The 18,887-nt window shown below is 36.0% G+C and overlaps 1 protein-coding gene across 5 annotated transcripts in view; it reads left to right on the forward strand.

Moving 5' to 3' along the window:
* Positions 1-18,887, forward strand: part of SNF4Agamma (SNF4/AMP-activated protein kinase gamma subunit) — a 591,124-nt gene that overhangs the window by 54,698 nt on the left and 517,539 nt on the right. For 2 of the 5 annotated variants that reach the window (XM_067758887.1, XM_067758888.1), the window contains exon 1: positions 2,847-3,309. The exons of 1 other annotated variant lie outside the window; for it this stretch is intronic. The gene's annotated coding sequence lies outside the window, so the exon portion shown is untranslated. Of the gene's footprint in view, positions 1-2,845; positions 3,695-18,887 lie in introns of those variants that run through there. 2 more of the 5 variants (XM_067758889.1, XM_067758886.1) reach the window with 2 other exon arrangements.

Below are 18,887 nucleotides of genomic sequence, written 5' to 3' on the forward strand. Positions count from 1 at the left end.
TGAGCATTTAAATTTATTATATGTATAACTTTTCTTTAAGTGTTTTTTTCTAATAACTTTGTGAATTCGGTAATGCGAAATCCGGCATTGAAAGCGCATGTTTTCTCAAATAACTTTTGAACGGTTAGAAAGTATTAAATTTCGCAATAGGATTTTTATAACTGGCAGTGATGCGCATCCCTTGATATCCCTTTCGACCATATCGGACAAATTTTCGAGACGAACAATACATGGTTTCAAAAGAGTTGAAATATAGTAAGGCGTCGGACGCCGCCGCCGCCGCGCCGATTTTATTGACATTCGGTAGGGGCGTGCGAAAAACCACGCTAATCGGCGGCGGCGGCGGCGTTTATCCCTACACGATAGAAATCGGTATTGAAATAAGAGAAAGAGACATTTTACTATACCCATTTACTTATTTGCATTTGAGTTAGCTGATTCCGAAATTTTTGATTGGTCAAAACACCCCAAAAATTGTGAAATAAATTAATAAATTTTTGGCGCGATTATGCTTATGATTTTTTGGTTTGGGACGACACCTGATGCACCACCCAAAAGATAGAGTGAACGAAATATAAATGGCTATCGATGTATTAAGTTTCAGAAAATTGTATCTTAGATACGATTTTTTTAGAATAGGTCGGCGCTGATCAACTTCTCGGAAGAAAAAGTACGCCAAATATAAATATATTCGAAAGGCTGCCTAATTATTAAATTTTAAACAAATCGCACCATAAAAAAGGTTTTTTTTAGAAAAAGTCGGGCCCTGGTCCACTTCTTGGCATGACAATTTTCTCGAATATTAATCTGATCGAATGGTACCAAATTTCAAGAAAATCGCAATATAAATAAATTTTTGGGATACATATGTCCCTGGTCCAATATGCGGAAAGAAAAGCTTCTCAAATAATAAGCTAGTCAGCACCAAATTTCAAGCAACTCGCGCTATAAAAAGTTTTTTTCGAACGGGTCGGTACCGGTAAAAGAGCATCCCATAAAAAGATAAAGGGAGTAAGTTTCACACAAATCGGATTTCTTGTTTCGAAAAAAACGGTGCCACGCCCCTTAATATTACTATAACTATCTTAATATTACTATAACTATTACCCTCCTCAAAGCGCGCGCAATACCTGAACTTCTATTGAAAATTGATGACTAGTTTGGTCGTCTATAGTATTCACTCTTTAAAATACGTGCAAACAAACAAACGAATATTTATTTTTGTAAATCATAATATTAAAGAAACTTTTTAATTAAATAAAGCATGAAAAACTGTTGCATACTTCAAGGCGACAATTTGCTTTTTAGCATGCTTATATTAGCTTCACTTGTATATATGCTAGTTTGTAACTCTCTAGGCTAGGCGCGTAAAGAAGAGTTAGACCCACCTAGCTGCAATTGGTCGTTAAATAACTCGCTACAGAACGAGTTATGCTTAATACCGGGGACAGGGACCTCTGTGCTATGGTGCTACCAACATCAAACATCTAATTGGATGGTAGATACTAATACGGCCCCATATTTGCATGTTTTTCAGTTTTTTTAAACTATATTTATATTATTTATTATCCTTAGTCTTTCACGTTTGAATATTTGCTTTGAGAGTATCCCTTGTGAAATTTCCCCGCAAATAATTTACAAGAAACTTTTAAGAGTTAATCGCCCCCAAATTCCAATTTTCGCTAACGTTAAAACTCCATCGCAAAAAATATCTAAAAACAGATCAACTGCGCAGAAAAGTATGCTATGCTAAGTATGAATATGTAGTATTATATTCCCAAAATTAATAACCGCATAAGTCTTATGTAAAAGACCAGGATTTAGGCTGTTATCCCTAGTAACCATATAGTATCAAATTTTGCATAGTTTTCTGCGCACTTGATACTGTTTTAGATATTTTTGGCGATGGAGTTTTAGCGTAAGCGAAGGCTGGAAATTGGGGGCTGCTTTAATATGCTACTTTCTTTAAAAGGAGCCTAAAAAGGCTTTCATGAGCGAGGTAATAAGTGAAAGTATTCTACAAAATTATTCTTCGTGCAATTTTACTAAAAATACCCCAACCATACGTATACTTATTATTTTTTCACTTTTTCAAGAATTACTTTGATAGTACACATATTGCTAACCCAAAAGTTGCTCGTTTAATTCAAACTATTTCAATAGTTTACTATATGAGTCTGGATCTTTCATTCTGAGTTAAAATTATTCCGCCTGCTCCCTTTTCACGAAGCACATTACAATTTTAAAACCCTCTTTTATAGACCAGCGTTCCTTCATTCCTTGGTGTTCCTATAATTTTGCACCACACCGTAATAGCATCTGGATGCACTCATGTACTGACAATTGGAAAGTGGAAACGAAACAGTGGTACAAAAAATCGCTTGGAAAAGGAATGCATGGACATGAAACGCGCTGGAGAATAATTTAGCGAAAGCTTAGTGAAATACTAAAAAACAAAAATAACACATGCATAGGCAAGCAATAACAAAAACCAAGCAGAGAAAAACTAAGAGCACAAATAGAATAGCAAACAGCAAAAGCTAAATTGCGCGAGTGTGTACACGTAAAACGATAGCAACTGCTTAATTATTACGTTTGCACGATTGTTATCGGTCAGCTGGGCAGTCGATGAAAAAAAAGTAAAATGAGCTAAGATGATTGACGTATTTACTGCAAAATGTTGATTCTACCAATAACCGGCTTTGTTTGACTTGTTTAACTGGAGGCAAGAAATCTGAAAGAATAACATAATGTTGAGTGTTTTGTTGTTAGCGGTGGGGTGATGTAAGGGCGTTGAAAGCAAATAAATGAAACAACTTGGAATTGGGCGATTGTATGCAAGTGCTCTTTAGTATTTGACAAACTAGCATTGAGTGTGAACGTGTGATTGTACAACGACGTCGCTGTTTATTTCGTTTTAATTGTTGTATTGGTGATTTGTCGGTCTTATAAAATTTCTTGAAAAATAAGAGCGAAATTCGACTCCAAGCAAAGAATTAGCGGATTGTGCAAAAAAAAATTAATTATTGATACTCCTTTGCAAAAAAAAAAAAAATTTTGAAATTAATTCGAGCGTACTTGAAACGCTAACGATCGCGTGAATGTTCGTATGCGCATATTCCCACCCTCAAATCGTTTAATACACTTTTTTTTTTGGTTTGGTGCCCAATCTTCTTTGGAGGGATTTTGGCAAATTTGCGAGTGTTTTATATGTCATTAAATACAGTTATTGTGTTGTTTTTTTTTTTAAATCACAAAATTTTACTGTCTCGCGCCCGAGCAGCAATTAATAATCCAACATATTAATTGGTAAATAAAGCGAAATCGAAACGCATTCAATTTAATTTTAAATTACTCACAATACATTTTTTGTTTGTATTTTGCGTGTTTAATTTTGTTGGACTTTGGCTAAGTGTGACTGCTGTGCGCTCCATAAACATTGCGGCCATTTGCGACCAATCTGATAAACAACAGCAACAAAAAGTTCGCAGGCTAGCAATATCTGACGCACACAGTGAAGTTTACGTGCATGTGTGTGGCTGTGTTTATACAAAGAGAAAAAGTGCAGTCAAATGAAGTGAGTGCAGCAGCAGCAATTAGCGCTTAATAAAGAAAGAAATTAAAAAGAAATGCAAGAATGCAAGTGAAGTTAATTGGAAAATTAAAGAAATAATGGCGAAAAAGTTTCAAATAAGTAAAATATGTTATACAAAAATGTTAAATAAACACATACACAAATCTATACATGCGGTTATGTATATGAAGAAAGCTAGAGAGAGGGTTAATGGAGTTGTGTGCGGTGGGTGGTTGTTTGAGTGAATGGGCGCGTTATGAGCAGTGTTGCAATATTGGTGCTTTTGGAGCCAGATCTAGCCCATTTTTTTGCGTTTAGCTCCAAAAATTCCGGTTAACTCCCTAGCTCTTTTTTTTGACCTCTTTAAAATGTTTGCCCCTTTTTGGCTCCAAATCTATTTCGGCAATACGTATTGTGAAATTTGCAATGTGTTTTATGTGTGCCGAAGTTTTATTTTATTTGTTTCGTTATGTATGATGTGGCAACTCGGTACTCAACTGATAACAAAAAATTTAATCGATAAACTGCTTTCCAGCTTGTGCAACGGCATAGTGGCACCTTCTAAGAACTTCGGCCCTTTAACTTCAGCTTATAATAAATTTTTGTCTCCCGCACCTTATTTTCATTATACCTTTGCAGAATATATACGTTAAAAAATAAGGTAAATGTATAGACGAATTCATTCAAAGAAAGATGCGTAATATATGTCACGACTTCATAATTAAATTAATAGAGCAATTAAAGCAATGCATACCGCACAATATAGAAGCGCTTAGCAAAATAAATTTCTTTTCGGTTGAAAACACATTGAGAATTGTGAAACCTCAAAGGTTTTCATATTTCACAAATGAAAAAAAACAAGTATAGCACTGATGAAATAACGAGATTACAAATGCAATGGAAAAATATCTATCTCCAAAATTGGAAAAATGTGACTTCAACATTAAGTTTTTGGTTTGATGTTAAACAGTATAATTCCAAAAGCTTGTAGATTTTGTGCTGCCACTACGTAATACTGAAGTTGCAAGAACGTTTTGAAACATGAGTTTGATTAAAAGCAAACACATAAGGAAAATGAGTTTAGTTATGTTGAATTCGCTTCTGACAATAAGAAGTAGTCTGAATAAATGCTGGCATGACTTTGAAATAAACAACGATCTCTTAAAATTAATGACCACAAAAAATATTTATGAGTGAAGGAAAAGTAATAATTCATCTTCTGAGGACGAAATCATAGATTTGAAGTCTAAGACCCTTCAAACATACCTCGTCCCAACATAAACTTGAATATCGCACACGTGTATTTTAATGGTGATTCGTACACTCGTAGAACGTTAAAAATTTAATAAAAAAATTGGAGAAAATTTTAATTAATTTTCATAGGCCAACATTTTTGCAAGTCGTATTTTTGGCGAACCTATAGCCGTGTCGTCATTGTAGTAGTGTGAAAATTCCTTCTTACTTTTTAACGATACCTTACCGCCAACTGGCAAAACAAACGTTAAAAAAATATTTTAGTTATTAAAAAATATAAAATGAACTATAAAAACAGTATTATTATTGTACCTACCTTGTACCTTACTTTTATTTTTGTTTATTTAACTGTACCTTTTTTATAACTTTGTTTAAGTTTGATTTAAAAAAAAATTTGAAAACTTACATTGAAAAATATACATATACGTTTAGCTCTTTTTGCAACGGGTTTTAGACTTTCTTGAAGAAATTTAGCTCTTTCTACCCCTTTTTTTTCTAGACTCTAGCCTCAAAGAAATTTTTTTTTTGGCAATACTGGTTATGAGTATAGAACTGTTGAGCTACCGTGAAGTGATGACAACTGTTGTGATGATTACAGATCACAGCTTTTTATGTTACTTACATTCGCTTTAAAGTAATGAACAAACAAGTAAGGAAGGCTAAGTTCGGGTGTAACCGAACATCACATATGTAGGTACTCAGCTGAGAGCTTTGGAGACAAATGTTGGAGTTAAATGTTGACATAATTTACTTATAAACTGTAAAGATATTACATTTTTTGTTAAAATTTTACTTAAAAAAATTTTTTTAAGTGGGCATCGTCATCCTATTTTGCAAATTTTTATTTAGAACACATATGTATAGTAATAGGAGTAACGTTACTTTCAAATTTCATCATGATATCTCCACCGACTGCCAAATTACAGCTTGCAAAACCTTTAAATTAACTTCTTTTAAAAATGTGCGGTGCCACGCCCGTTGTCCAAAATTTTACCAATTTTCTATTCTGCGTCATAAGGTCAACCCACCTACCAAGCTTCATCGCTTTATCCGTCTTTGGTAATGAATTATCGCACTTTTTCGCTTTTTCGAAATTTTTGATATCGAAAAAGTCCGATTTCGTTCATTTCAAATAGCGATATGAGATGAGTGCCCGGGAACTTGCATACCAAATTTCATTAAGATGCCTCAAAATTTCTCAAGTTATCGTGTTCACGGACAGAGGGACGGACGACATGGCTAAATGAATTTCCTTTTTCGCCCAGATCATTTTATTATATAGAATTCTATATCTATCTGGATTGGTTCATGCCGTTACGGGGTACCGTTATGCGAACAAAATTAATATACTCTGTGAGCTCTGCTTAGCTGAGTATAAAAAAATATTACTTAGTCGAAATGTTTTTTACTAAGTAACTAATTAAAAAATAGACACGAAAAATTTATATAATTAAGAATTAAAATAAAATACAACCTAAAACAAGTAAGGAAGGTTAAGTTCGGGTGTAACCGAACATTACATATTCAGTTGAGAGCTATGGTGACAACATAAGGGAAAATAACCATGTAGGAAAATGAACAGAGGGAAACCCTGGAATGTGTATCACATGAAAGGCATTAAAGAGTATATTATGAGGGAGTGGGCCATAGTTCTATAGGTGGACGCCATTTAGGGATATAGCCATAAAGGTGGATCAGGGTTGACTCTAGAATGCGTTTGTACGATATGGGTATCAAATGAAAGGTATTAATGAGTATTTTAAAAGGGCGTGGACCTAAGTTCTGTAGATGGACGCCTTTTCGAGATATCGCCGTATAGATGGACCAGGGGTGACTCTAGAATGCGTTTGTACGATATGGGTATCAAATGAAAGGTGTTAATGAGCATTTTAAAAGGGAGTAATCCTTAGTTCCATAGGTGGACGCCGTTTCGAGATATCGCTATAAAGGTGGACCAGGGGTGACCCTAGAATTTGTTTGCACAATATGGGCATCAAATGAAAGGTGTTAATGAGCATTTTAAAAGGGAGTAATCCTTAGTTCCATAGGTGGACGCCGTTTCGAGATATCGACCAAAATGTGGACCAGGGTGACCCAGAACATCATCGGGCACCGCTAATTTATGTATATATGTAATACCACAAACATTATTCCTGCCAAGATTCCAAGGGTTTTTTATTTCGCCCTGCAGAACTTTTTCATTTTCTTCTACTTAATATGGTAGGTGTCACAACCATTTTATAAAGTTTTTTCTAAAGTTATATTTCGCGTCAATAAAACAATCCAATTACCTTACCATATTTCATCCCTTTTTTCGTATTTGGTATAGAATTATGGCATTTTTTTCATTTTTCGTAATTTTTGATATCGAAAAAGTGGGCGTGGTCATTGTCGGATTTCGTTCATTTTTCATACCAAGATAAAGTGAGTTCAGATAAGTACGTGAACTGAGTTTAGTAAAGATATATCGATTTTTGCTCAAGTTATCGTGTTAACGGCCATGCGGAAGGACAGACGGACGACTGTGTATAAAAACTGGGCGTGGCATCAACCGATTTCGCCCATTTTCACAGAAAACAGTTAACGCCATAAAATCTATGCCCCTACCAAATTTCAAAAGGATTGGTTAATTTTTGTTCGACTTATGGCGTTAAAAGTATCCTAGACAAATTAAATGAAAAAGGGCGGAGCCACGCCCATTTTTAAATTTTCTTTTATTTTTGTATTTTGTTGCACCATATCATTACTGGAGTTGAATCTTGACATAATTTACTTATATACTGTAAAGATATTAAATTTTTTGTTAAAATTTTACTTTAAACAAAATTTTTTTTTAAAAGTGGGCGTGGTCCTTCTCCAATTTTGCTAATTTTTATTAAGCGTACATATAGTAATAAGAGTAACGTTCCTGCCAAATTTCATCATGATATCTTCAACGACTGCCAAATTACAGCTTGCAAAAGTTTTAAATTACCTTCTTTTAAAAGTGGGCGGTGCCACGCCCATTGTCCAAAATTTTACTGATTTTCTATTTTGCGTCATAAGTTCAACTCATCTACCAAGTTTCGTCGCTTTATCGGTCTTTTGTAATGAATTATCGCACTTTTTCGGTTTTTCGAAATTTTCGATATCGAAAAAGTGGGCGTGGTTATAGTCCGATATCGGTAATTTTAAATAGCGATCTGAGATGAGTGCTCAGGAACCTACATACCAAATTTCATCAAGATACCTCAAAATTTACTCAAGTTATCGTGTTAACGGACGGACGGACGGACGGACATGGCTCAATCAAATTTTTTTTCGATCCTGATTATTTTGATATATGGAAGTCTATATCTATCTCGATTCCTTTATATATGTACAACCAACCGTTATCCAATCAAACTTAATATACTCTGTGAGCTCTGCTCAACTGAGTATAATTATCACAATATGATACCAGACTTAAGTTTTTTTTAATTTGCAAGTTTTTTTTTAATTTTCGACTTTTGAAAAAATGTGAATATTGTGCTTAAAATTGCGGACCTGTTTTCTCCTATTTATGAACTCTAGAGCTGTTTGAAACCTACTTAGAAAAGTTTTTGTTTTATGTTTTGCACGGATATGTAGAAGAGATAGATTGCATCTATAAATTATTTAATTTATTTTCTATGAAATTGGAGTAACTACAAATTAATTTTAGTTTTTAATAGAAGTATAAAATGGTTATTATAAGCTTTTGAAAAGTTGCCTCAAAATTTTAGTTTTTTTAGCCTAAAATACATATTTTTGTTTAGCTTTTTTTAACTTATTTTGTTTTGTTCATCTGCTTTTTTTATGAAAAAATTCTGGCAACTGGAAGTTGCAGTTTTTAGAATTATTATCGAAAAAACCCTGTTTCGGCCCATTTTCACTTAAAAATAAAGGAACAGTAAAATTTGTTTTGCAATTGTGTTTTTTTTTTTTTTTGATACAAAAAAAAAGTATTTAAAAATTGGATAATACCTATATAACACTATTTTATTTTTGGATTCCACATACTGACGAAACTTAATCAGAAAAATTGCAAAAACAATTTCGAACCAGAGCAAGAGGGGCCAATATTGCCCACAAATGAAATACATAAGTTTGACATGTTATTGTTGACTTTTTTCATTTATTTTCCACCAAATTTTTTCCTAAGAAAGCAATCGATAAACCGATCGAAAAACAAACTGGCTCGTTTGTTTTTAATGAACTAGGTGGTATTTTTTTTGTTTTTTTTGTATTTCGTAAATTTTTGGAATTTAGTTTACACACTTGCACCAATGCTGAAAATGTATTCGGAGTGAGGGCGACAAAAAATTGAAGAAAAAATACAAAAAAATACATGAAAATTAAGCAGTACCGGCGGCCAACGTGGTGTGATGGTAGCGTGCTCCGCCTATCACACCGTATGCCCTGGGTTCAACTCCCGGGCAAAGCAACATCAAAATTTTAGAAATAAGATTTTTCAATTAGAAGAAATTTTTCTAAGCGGGGTCGCCCCTCGGCAGTGTCTGGCAAGCGCTCCGATTGTATTTCTGCCATGAAAAGCTCTCAGTGAAAACTCATCTGCCTTGCAGATGCCGTTCGGAGTCGGCACAAAACATGTAGGTCCCGTCCGGCCAATTTGTAGGGAAAAATCAAGAGGAGCACGACGCAAATTGGAAGAGAAGCTCGGCCTTAGATCTCTTCGGAGGTTATCGCGCCTTACATTTATTTTTTTTTTATTTTTAAATAAAAGCTGTAATTTTCAAGATTTTTAAGGTCAAGAAAAAAGTGAAATATTCGATACATTTTTTTTTTAAGTTAAGTATACACTGGACTACAACTTTTTAACGAAATTATTGAAACATTTATAAAAAATCCGAAATTTTCAACAAATAAACAATAAAACTGAAAAATTTATAATAAATATTAAAAAAACAATCTGAACAGAGACATTTTTGCTGCAAAATCCCCTAAACCATACTTCAGATCAAGGCTGCAAAATAACAATACTTTAATCGAAAAGTGAAAATATTTGTTTTCGTTCATTTGCTATTTAACAATTACAACGTGTGATATTTCGTTACAAAAAAAAAAAGTTTTTTTAATCAATAAGTCAAACTCGACTATTTTTGCCTTAGAAAATTGGCCAAAAATAATGCTCGAATTGTATCCCTTAACAACGGAGTGTCATTCAACAGTTGTGTTGAGTGTCAGGGTTTGAAACGCGACCGAAAGCAAGTGAGAGCAGACAAATATAAAACTAAATTGTGTTTGTAATACAACTTTTTTTTAGGAAAACATTTGGGAAAAACTTAATTAACCTCGCTAAATAAAATAGCAAATAACCAAAATTCCTATAATTTCAAAGTACGTAACAAATGCACATTTTGCCAAATATTAAAAACTCTTTTACTGGACTAGATTTGTATGTACGTTTCAAATCACTCAATGAAGTTCATATGTAGATAAATAAATGCAAGGCGCGATCATGATTCAATCATAAGAGGTTTGATCGACTGACAAATTTTTTGACTATTGCAGCCATTTTGCTCCCAAATCGAATTGACATCCCTTAACTGTGTTGTTTCTTTGCGATTGTTCGAAAAATATTAGTAGTAGAAATAGGAAGCAATCAGTTTACAAATACCCGATAAGTACTGGACTGCGTAATTCCTTAGAACATTTATTTTAATTTTATGATGAATTTATTAACTATGCCATGTAATATTCGTGTGGCTGAACATAGGTTTTATGAAAAGTACGGACACCAAGGAATCATGTACTTTGGTAAACCTATGAACATACGAAACCTAAACCAATTCAAAATTCATCGTTCAATGTCAAAAACTCGACTAGTAAATCGATTGATGTAAAACTGTCATTAGTAAATAATGGAGATGCCATAACGAAATATGAGTACATTGACCATGTTAACTTATTCATTCCGTATGTTCGGAACATTCGTCTCCATTTAGGAATTTGGGGAATCGTTTTATATTTGAAATATTATGTATATTCGGACCTCGTGAGTTATATTCTAAATTAACCATTTATCCGGAACACTTCCATGAACACTTAACGTAAAAGAGCTTTCCGAAATTTAAGAATAAAAAGGAGAGCATTCACCTGTAGCAGGACCGCACAAAAGATTAACTCTTCTGACAAAGTCAAGGCCGGAATATAAAGTTCTAAGAAAATAAGCCATTTTCATTTATTTTTTTGTGTCAGTTCATTGCAGCTGCTGAGTAGAGTATCACCACATGTCGGCTGCCTGTTCAAAATAGTCCTATCTCGAAATATTTTTGAAAAATTTCCCATTTCAGGATTCGTCACAAAAACTCCCTATATTAGAATTAGATTGAAGAATGCCCTATCTCAGAATGCTTTTCATTAACTCCCTCTCATGTCAAAATGCATTGAATTTATGCTCATATAAGGAGTTTTTGAAACAAATTTTGATAGTGTAAACCAATATAGCTCTTTATAAATTGACGAAATTTTAGTAGAAAATGAATTATTTCCTCCAAAACCTGTTGGCATTTATAAATTTATTATCACTACTAATATACTCCTAAAGGTACTTTTCTACTACAATTTTCGCTAAAGGGGATTGAATTATTGCCCGTTTTCCTTACTTCATAAAAGCAACCCGTCCAGATTTTTCTATTTGGGAGTGTCAAAGCTCTGTCATCATTGAGGAACAAACCTCTAGAAATTGAATCATGAGGCGCGATAACCTCCGAAAACAATTTTAGAGCAAGAAATTTAAATAACAATAAAATAAAAAATATTTGGAAACATAAAGAATAATTAAATCAAATAATGTTAAATTGTTCTTATTATAAAAAAAAAAAAACAAAAATAGTTATATAAACAATATTTCAAAATAACATATAATTGGAGTAAACCATTTTTTGAAAATAAAATTTGAGGAAAAGGAAATAACAACAATAGTTAAAATCATACTATTTAAAATCAAAATAACCCAAAATAAAAACCATACATTTTTTAATTTAAAAATTAAAATAATTATGATATTTATAAAAGAATAAATAAAATATGAAAATAATTAAGAATAAAAAAAAACAAGTTAAATAAAAAATAAAGTATTAAAAATAAAACAATATAATGTGCAAACAATATTTAAAATATAAAATGAAAACCTTAATGGAGTAATGAAACAAAATATAAAATATTATTAAAGCAATATGAAAAAATAAATTGTTAATTCAGGGTTAAAAAAAATGTTTGAAATAATTTTATGAAAAGAAAATAATGGCAATAATTAAAATCAGACTTTGAAAATTATTTGAAAAAAAAAAAACAATAATAATAAAAAAGAAAATTTTCTAGTTAAAAAAATAAAATAATAATAGTTGTTTTTGTTTAGTTGGCCTCTCGATAAAGGATTCCAGGTTCGAACTCAAGCTCAAGGCATATAAAACATTTTTTTATGAAAATTATTGGTGTCTGAAAAGTTTTCTATCTTCTAATCCAATTAAAAGATAAATTTATGAAAATTAATTTTTCAAATATAGAAAAATAAAAAATATAATTATTATAAAAATGATTGTTATAGGCCTTGAGCTCGAATTCGAACCTAGAATAATTTTAATGATAAAAAGAAAAAAACAGAAATTAATGAAAATAATAATATCTAATATATAAAATTCTTCTGTCACGGTTTTAGAGGCTGAACTTCTCCGAAACGGCTGAACCGATTCTTATGAAATTTTGTGAGCATATTGGGTGGGTCTGAGAATCGGCAAACGTCTACCTTTTTTTTCGCTACGTGCCTAGGGTCTTGAGATCAAAACGTGGACCCGGGTACCCCTAGAGTGTGTTTAGACAATATGGATATCAAATGAAAGCTGTTCATGAGTGCTATAGTACAGGATAATCATACAACTGGGAGGCTAGGGTCTCGAGATATAGCTCAAAACGTGGACCCGGGGACTCCTAAAATATGTTTATACAATATGGATATCAAATGAAAGCTGTTCATGAGTGCTATAGTACAGGATAATCATACAACTGGGAGGCTAGGGTCTCGAGATATAGCCCAAAACGTGGACCGGGGACGCCTAGAATATGTTTATACAATATGGATATCAAATTAAAGCTGTTCATGAGTGCTATAGTACAGGATAATCATGCAACTGGGAGGCTAGGGTCTCGAGATATAGCCCAAAACGTGGACCCGGGGACTCCGAGAATATGTTTATACAATATGGATATCAAATGAAAGCTGTTCATGAGTGCTATAGTACAGGATAATTTTCATACAACTGGGAGGCTAGGGTCTCGAGATATAGCCCAAAACGTGGACCCGGGGACCCCTAGAATGTGTTTATACAATATGGATGTCAAATGAAAGCTGTTGATGAGTGTTATAGTACAGGATAATTTTCATACAACTGGGAGGCTATGGTCTCGAGATATAGCCCAAAAAGTGGACCCGCGTACCCCTAAAATGTGTTTATACAATATGGATATCAAATGAAAGGTGTTGATGAGTGTTATAGTACGGGATCATTTTTATACAACTGGGAGGCTAGGGTCTCGAGATATAGCCCAAAACGTGGACCCGCGTACCCCTAAAATGTGTTTATACAATATGGATGTCAAATGAAAGCTGTTGATGAGTGTTATAGTACAGGATAATTTTCATACAACTGGGAGGCTATGGTCTCGAGATATAGCCCAAAAAGTGGACCCGCGTACCCCTAAAATGTGTTTATGCAATATGGATATCAAATGAAAGCTGTTCATGAGTGCTATAGTACAGGATAATTTTCATACAACTGGGAGGCTAGGGTCTCGAGATATAGCCCAAAACGTGGACCCGGGGACTCCTAGAATATGTTTATACAATATGGATATCAAATGAAAGCTGTCCATGAGTGCTATAGTACAGGATAATTTTCATACAGCTGGGAGGCTAGGGTCTCGACATATAGCCCAAAACGTGGATCCGGGGACCCCTAGAATGTGTTTATATAATATGGATATCAAATGACAGCTGTTGATAAGTGCTATAGTACAGGATAATTTTCATACAACTGGGAGGCTAGGGTATCGAGATATAGCCCAAAACGTGGACCCGGATATACCTAGAATGTGTTTTTATATTATGGGTACCAAATTGAAACTGTTGATGTGTGCTATAATACAAAGTAAGTTTTACACCGCTGAGTGACTAGGGTCTCGAGATATAGGCCAAAACATGAACCCGGATACCTCTAGAATGTGTGTGTATTATGGATATCAAATGGAAGCTGTTGCTCAGAGCTCTAAAGTTCATTGTGATATTCGATTTAGTCGTAAGACATGAATTAAAAATACCCACATACCTGTTTACATACGTCCTATTCGATTTGCCTGAAATTTCGTATATAAATTTGCCTATATTAGTATTTACGATGCTTTTTTTTGGGAAGTATACCAGAGACGGACTGAGACTGGGATTAGGACTAGGACTGGCACTGAGACTGAGACTCGGAGTGGGACTGGGACTGAGATTCGGAATGGGACTAGAACAAAATATATACCACCCTCTGGGACTGGCAATAAGAGATGAAGAAGAAGGAGAAAAACTTGAGAGAAGAGAAAAGAGAGAAGGAGACGGAGAATCGGCCAACGTCTACTTTTTTTTTCGCTACGTGTCTAGGGTCTTGAGATCAAAACGTGGACCCGGGTAACCCTAGAATGTGTTTATACAAGATGGATATCAAATGAAAGCTGTTGAAGAGTGATTTAGTACAGGATAATTTTCATACAACTGGGAGGCTAAGGTCTCGAGATATAGCCCAAAACGTGGACCCGAGTACCCCTAGAATGTGTTAATACAATATGAATATCAAATGAAAGCTGTTGATGAGGGCTATAGTACAGGATAATTTTCATACCCCTGGGTGACTGGGGTCTCGAGATATAGCCCAAAACGTGGACCCGGGTACCCCTAGAATGTGTTTATACAATATGGATAACAATTGAAAGCTGTTGATGAGAGATTTAGTACAGGATAATTTGCATACAACTGGGAGGCTAACGTCTCGAGATATAGCCCAAAACGTGGACCCGAGTACCCCTAGAATGTGTTAATACAATATGGATATCAAATGAAAGCTGTTGATAAGTGATTTAGTACAGGATAATTTTCATACAACTGGGAGGCTAAGGCCTCGAGATATAGCCCAAAACGTGGACCCGGGTACCCCTAGAATGTGTTAATACAATATGAATATCAAATGAAAGCTGTTGATGAGGGCTATAGTACAGGATAATTTTCATACCCCTGGGTAACTAGGGTCTGGAGATATAGGCCAAACGTGGGCCCGTGAACGCCTAGACAATGTTTTTAGATTGTGGGTATCAAATTGAAGCTGTTGATGAGTGCTTTAGTACAGGACAGTTTTCATACCTATTGGTGACTAGAGTCTCGAGATATAGGCCAAAACGTGGATCAGGGCAACACTAGGATGTGATTTTACATTATGGGTATAAAATTTAAGCTGTTGACGTGTGCTTTAGTACAGAGTAAGTTTTATGCCGCTGGGTGACTAGGGTCTCGAGATGTAGGTCAAAACGTGGACCCGGATACACCTAAAATGCGTTTTCACATTATGGGTATCAAATTGAAGCTGTTGATGTGTGCTAAAATACAGAGTAAGTTTTACACCGCTGAGTGACTAGGGTCTCGAGATATAGGCCAAAACATGGACCCGGATACCCCTAGAATGTGTGTGTATTATGGATATCAAATGAAAGCTGTTGTTGAGAGCTCTAAAGTTCATTGTCATATTCGATTTATTCGCATCAACCTGGCAAAACTGATAAATATGCATGCGAAGCCGAAATAAAGACAAGAATTAATAATACCCACATACCTGTTTACATACGTCCTATTCGATTTGCCTGAAATTTCGTATATAAATTTGCCTATATTAGTATTTTCGAAGCTTTTTTCCGGGAAGTATACCAGAGACGGACTGAGACTGGGATTAGGACTAGGACTGGCACTGAGACTGAGACTCGGAGTGGGACTGGGACTGAGATTCGGAATGGGACTAGAACAAAATACATACCACCCTCTGGGACTGGCAATAAGAGATGAAGAAGAAGGAGAAAAACTTGAGAGAAGAGAAAAGAGAGAAAGAGACGGAGAATCGGCCAACGTCTACTTTTTTTTGCGCTACGTGTCTAGGGTCTTGAGATCAAAACGTGGACCCGGGTACCCCTAGAATGTGTTTATACAATATGGATATCAAATGAAAGCTGTTGATGAGTGATTTAGTACAGGATAATTTTCATACAACTGGGAGGCTAAGGTCTCGAGATATAGCCCAAAACGTGGACCCGAGTACCCCTAGAATGTGTTAATACAATATGAATATCAAATGAAAGCTGTTGACGAGGGCTATAGTACAGGATAATTTTCATACCCCTGGGTGACTGGGGTCTCGAGATATAGCCCAAAACGTGGACCCGGGTACCCCTAGAATGTGTTTATACAATATGGATAACAATTGAAAGCTGTTGATGAGAGATTTAGTACAGGATAATTTTCATACAACTGGGAGGCTAACGTCTCGAGATATAGCCCAAAACGTGGACCCGAGTACCCCTAGAATGTGTTAATACAATATGGATATCAAATGAAAGCTGTTGATGAGTGATTTAGTACAGGATAATTTTCATACAACTGGGAGGCTAAGGTCTCGAGATATAGCTCAAAACGTGGACCCGGGTACCCCTAGAATGTGTTAATACAATATGAATATCAAATGAAAGCTGTTGATGAGGGCTATAGTACAGGATAATTTTCATACCCCTGGGTAACTAGGGTCTGGAGATATAGGCCAAACGTGGGCCCGTGAACGCCTAGACAATGTTTTTAGATTGTGGGTATCAAATTGAAGCTGTTGATGAGTGCTTTAGTACAGGGCAGTTTTCATACCTATTGGTGACTAGAGTCTCGAGATATAGGCCAAAACGTGGATCAGGGCAACACTAGGATGTGATTTTACATTATGGGTATAAAATTTAAGCTGTTGACGTGTGCTTTAGTACAGAGTAAGTTTTATGCCGCTGGGTGACTAGGGTCTCGAGATGTAGGTCAAAACGTGGACCCGGATACACCTAAAATGCGTTTTCACATCATGGGTATCAAATTGAAGCTGTTGATGTGTGCTAAAATACAGAGTAAGTTTTACACCGCTGAGTGACTAGGGTCTCGAGATATAGGCCAAAACATGGACCCGGATACCCCTAGGATGTGTGTGTATTATGGATGTCAAATGAAAGCTGTTGTTGAGAGCTCTAAAGTTCATTGTCATATTCGATTTATTCGCATCAACCTGGCAAAACTGATAAATATGCATGCGAAGCCGAAATAAAGACAAGAATTAATAATACCCACATACCTGTTTACATACGTCCTATTCGATTTGCCTGAAATTTCGTAAATAATATATTAGTATTTACGAAGCTTTTTTCCGGGAAGTATACCAGAGACGGACTGAGACTCAGACTCGGAGTGGGACTGGGACTGAGACTCGGAATGGGACTGGAACAAAATACATACCACCCTCTGGGACTGGCAATAAGAGATGAAGAAGAAGGAGAAAAACTTGAGAGAAGAGAAAAGAGAGAAGGAGACTGAGAAAGAGATAGAATGTGACGAAGATGGAGATGAAGCGAAAAAGACGGAGGAATGACTGAATAAAAAGATTAGGAAAAAGTGTATAGGAGTAGGGCAGAGTTAGACGGAAAAGATTTATTAAAATGTATGCAGATAGGCCAAATTTAGGGAAGAACAACGTCTGCCGGGTCTGCTAGTAATATGTATAATAATGAAGTACATACAGCAGTGAACAGAAAAATAGTAGTGGCAAGTATTTTCAAACTTCGTCAAATAAAATCTTCTTTTTTGTTGTCGATATTTTAAAAAATACTTCTATAAGTTTTGTAGCTTCCCAAGGCAGTCGGTTCTATGTACCGGAGCGACTCGGAATTTTTCCCGACCAAGGACTGTCATTTCAGTGTAACCCCATTAAATTGTTGCGTCCCTCCCACAGTTTGTATCCTCCCAGAAGCTCGTTGCAGCGGGACTGCTCCATATTCTCTTGCTCCGGGAAGGTATCGAACCCAATCCGGGTCCGTCTACTGACCCCGGTCCTGAGAAATGGTTTTGCTGCATCTGCCGGAAAAGAATCTTTTTAGGACGGTCATATTCTTGTCAGTGTGCCTCGTGTAAGGGATGGTTGCATCGGACAGGTTGTTCTGGCTTAGATTCCAAAACCAGACGTCCACGTAACTTCTATAAATCTTTTGTGGCTCCTTGCTTTTAACGCCCTAGGGTGTCCCGTAGTGTACGCCTTAGCGCCCCCACTACCTTCCAGCAGCCCCGCAAGCCACAAAAATCACCCGGTGCTGCTCGCGCCCCACGGCGCCACCAGCTCATACGGCTGCTCCCACTCATACCTACAATCTCCGTAATAGAGTCGGGAGCAATACCGAGCATCAGCCCCAGCCCTCGTCTTCCCGCCCCCCCTTTTTTCCGGCAGCAATTGTGTAGGTCAGGGAAACAGACTCTTAGTCCCTACCTCCCTTTGCACCGTTTGCCAGCACAGAATATATATGTTTGCGACATCCGCCCAATGCAGCTCCTGCCATGGACGGTGCCACTTTCCTAGATATTCTGATCTCCGCGACGGCAACCCCCCGACGGGTTTCATTGCGCCATGTTGCCAGGCCGCATACCCAAATACACCGGGTACCCCAATGCTTACCCAAGGACGTCCAGTCCCAGGGCCGCAACAGCAGTTGCGTCCTAGCCTTCCACAACCCAGGCGTAGTCACCCGTCACTTACTCCCAAAGTGACGACGTCTCCCCCCATACACTTCAGAATTATGCAGTTAAACTGTAATGGATTAGCTGGGAAGATCACGGAAATAGTCGATTTCATGAAGCGGCACAACATCCGCATTGCTGCGATTCAAGAGAATAAACTCACTGAAAGATCTGCTCTGCAGATCTGCTCTGGGTATAATGTCCACAGAAAAG

This window comes from Eurosta solidaginis, chromosome 1 (assembly GCF_040869045.1).
Source record: "Eurosta solidaginis isolate ZX-2024a chromosome 1, ASM4086904v1, whole genome shotgun sequence".
Classification (NCBI taxonomy): domain Eukaryota; kingdom Metazoa; phylum Arthropoda; class Insecta; order Diptera; family Tephritidae; genus Eurosta; species Eurosta solidaginis.